Here is a 3,594-nt window from a genome sequence, read left to right as displayed (position 1 = left end):
ACTTAATACAAAATCCATTCATATTTCACAATTTATTTCAATGATAAATTTTTCAAGAAAAGTAAAGGAAGACTATTAGGTCTCCTAAACACAATTTTAACTGTTAGGACATTTTGAATGGTTATTTATAAAAGTTGATGGGTTTTAGATTTATTTTGATAAAGTTTATACCAATGGTAACAACTAACTATTTCAAGAAATTATTCTTTAAAACTCTTGCCTGGGAATTATATGCAGCCTATCAGAAGAGAATTAAAAATAATTTTCATTACAATTTGATATTTACCTGGCAAGGGCAATAACACGATCACAGAGGTAGTTTTCCGGGGCCAAGGCTTACCCATTGAACTCCGGGGGTGCTGACTCCTGCAATTTCCCCAAACATGGGAAACTCTACTACATAATTTGTGCTAGTGGGGGACTGTGTTTCTACTCTCCCCTGACCAAAAAAAAATTGGTATTTATTTTGAATGTATTAGCTTCTAAGATAATACTTCAAATACATAGGCCAAGCTATAAAAATAATGAGACAGACAGACACAAAATATGAGTTAACATTGTGAATTGAAAGCCACGTTCCTGTGTAAAGCTCAGTACGCCATTTAAGTTTGTTTTGGTGATGTAATGCAGCTAAACCTACATGGTGTCTATTGATTTAATGATTTTTTTCCCCCGGCTGACATGCTTTAAAACATGTATGAGGCCTACCACTGTCCTATTCCTGTGTACTCAGTAGCTCATTTGTATGCAAATTCTCTTGTATGCAACTTATTCTTCAGTAAATGCTACCAGCAGCCTGAGCGTCTCTGTAATTATGTTCCATCCCTGTCTGCCCTATTTGTTTCTTACCCTTTGGTGGCCGCAGTCCCAGCATCATGTTCCAGTCATGAATTACAGAGCGAATCAGACAGCAATTTCTCTTACTGGTGATGGGCCTGCTGTACAACCCTCCCTGAACACATTGCTCACCTGCCCCGGATCTTTCTAGACTGCAGGTGTGGGATGTGTTCCTTCTTTCCTTTTGTTTATTTCCTAAATCTGTTTTTTTTTTTAACTAGACATCTTTTGGTTCTAACAGAGATAAGTTGTTCGACTAACTACCTTTGCCTCTTCCCATTTCCACCCTCAGTTTGATTTATGTGATGCTAAGATAGGAGCTAACCTTGCTATATATATGCGTGCTCATCTGGGGTTGTTTATAGTAAGGCTGAGAAATCTAATGAAAATTTCATGTGGGACAGTCACGCCAGGAATAAACATTATGCACATGGCTTTACACTTAAATTTAAATGCAATGTGTATACCTTCTTTACACACACATACAAGTGTATGTGAATAAAATGTGTGTCTGTGTGTGTGCACGTGCGCACAGAGACAGTGAACCTATACGCTCTGGACAGTAAAGCCTGTATCTGAACCCTAATTCTATCATTAATTATCTTTTTGACCTTGGGCAACTTCTTAAGCTCCAGTGCCTCATTTTTCTTGACAGTAAAATGATGATAAGAACAGCTCCTATCTCATGGAGTTGTCACGAATATTAAATAAATTAATACATATAAAGTGCTTCTCAGTACATGGTAAGCTTCAATAAATGTCAGCTATTTTATTATCACATGAGATAAACAACAGATAGAGATACACACAGAGCAGATAGGGATTAGATTAGATCCCCTGTTTATTCAGTCAACGTTCGTGGTACCTGCTGGGACCTGCTGCCTGCTCGCCTTGAGATGCGAGCCCTGGGGCGGGGGGGAGGTGGAGATGGCTTCTGTTCTCAGATGTGTGTCAGGACGCTGCACTTGACAGGGGCTTCTCCCTCTGTTCCTGTTCTCCCTATCTAACAGAATAGGCTACCGACACCCAGCCTGGCTGGGATCGTGATAAATGGCCCCACTCAGTGCTAACTGGTCCTTCCTCACCTACCACCTTAACTGTTCCCTTTGCCCAACGAGGATTCCTATACACACATGTCTCTGCCCCGGCTTCATGGAGAATCCCTCACAGTCCCTCAGTGCCTTTGCCATCCTCATGTCCAGTGAGTGCAGTCAGTGTGGGTAATTCCAGGGTTCTGGGGACAGGATTATGTTTGCTGTGGTCTCAGCCCCTACCACAGGGCATGACATGGTTACAAGATGCACATCTCCCCTCCAGGTAGGCCCAGGGGGTCCACAGCTGCAGACACAGCCCTTCCTGGGAGCAGGCTTCAAGCCCCGACTTTCTCATGCTGGAGAAGCCAGGCACACTTGAGCACAGCACACTGCCACCAGACTGTGTGCACGGCCACTGGCCCAGACTCTTCTGCCGTCCTCTACTGTCACATCTGGCTCCCAGCTCCAAAAACACCCACCGGCTCCACTTCGGTAAAGGGCTGTGCCTCTAACTTGGTAACAACCCTGTTCTTGTGGGACGATGGATATTGTACTCCCCATTCCACAGGTGAGGAAACTGAGGCTCAGGGATATTATAATTTGCTCAAGGTCACACAGTGAATACATGACAGAATTTGGGCTCATATTGGTTTTCCCTAACTGCAGTCTAATAACCTTTTCATTCATTTATTAACTCAACCAGTATTTATTGAGGGCCTGCCATGTGCATAGGCTCTGCAGAGACAGGTGTGGGCAGGGGCGGCACCACCTCTGCCTCATGAAGCCTCCACCAGGCAGGAAATGCATCAGTATCTAAGTGATCAAAGTGAAGTAAGATGAGTGTTGCGGCCAAGGAAGTGCATTTATTAAATATCTCCCCCAATATTCTGCCAGAGACTGGAAATGTATTTATATGAATGAATCCTGCGACCAGTCCAGTCTCCAGGGACCTGTTGCCGCTCACACTTGATACCCACCTAGGATGTGTCCCGCTATTGGCCACAGCTGTCTACATGGGGCAGATGGGGGCTGCTCCTCTGAGTCATCCCTGATAGCCCGGGGATAGAGAGGACCTCATACAAAGGCACAGTACTAGATGCATCCCAGAGAGCTGAGCACTGTGGTTGGTGGGCATCAGGGTGAGTGGAGGCTGTGTGGATGTGGAGTGGTGGGAGGGGTTCAAAGATGGCCACACCTAATCGGCTGGCACAAAATGCTTTCTCTGCACTTCTATTTCAATTGCTTGCTAAAGAAATAACTTTATTAAGTGAAGACATTTTGCCTTATCAGGAAGAGTACGCTTTTGTATAAAACATGAATTTTACAAGTTTACAGAATACTAAGGAAAACAAACAGAATAGCCACAGTGATAATCCCCACAGCTGAATGGACACTCATTACATCCTCTGCAATCTCTATGTGAGGTGGGTACTGCGCAGACGAGGGAGCTGAGCTGCCATTTAGCTTGCCAATAAATGGTAGAGCCAGGACTCACACCCAGGTTCTTCTGAGAGCAGAGCCCCCTCTGTAACTGCCAAGTCTCCCAAAGCCACCTGACATGGAGACAGTGGCTTCAGCGCTGGCTCACAGGGTCAGGGAGGAGGCACAAGGAAGGCGTTTTAGCCTCCAGGGGAACTGGCTGGAGAGCCAGTGGAAGTGAGGGCATCCTGAAAGGGGAAATGTGTGCAAAGCAGAACAATCCAAAGCAGCCTGGATGTTAACG

The 3,594-nt window shown here is 44.8% G+C and overlaps 1 non-coding gene across 1 annotated transcript; it reads left to right on the top strand.

Moving 5' to 3' along the window:
* The first annotated feature begins 278 nt into the window (after positions 1-278).
* On the top strand, positions 279-442 carry LOC128585313 (U1 spliceosomal RNA). Its single transcript, XR_008380023.1, has one exon. It is a non-coding gene; the product is annotated as a U1 spliceosomal RNA (small nuclear RNA).
* Positions 443-3,594: the final 3,152 nt, after the last annotated feature.

Source organism: Nycticebus coucang, chromosome 4, assembly GCF_027406575.1.
Source record: "Nycticebus coucang isolate mNycCou1 chromosome 4, mNycCou1.pri, whole genome shotgun sequence".
Taxonomy (NCBI): domain Eukaryota; kingdom Metazoa; phylum Chordata; class Mammalia; order Primates; family Lorisidae; genus Nycticebus; species Nycticebus coucang.
The sequence above is the reverse complement of the archived record's forward strand: the minus strand, read 5'-3'. Positions and strand labels throughout refer to the sequence as shown.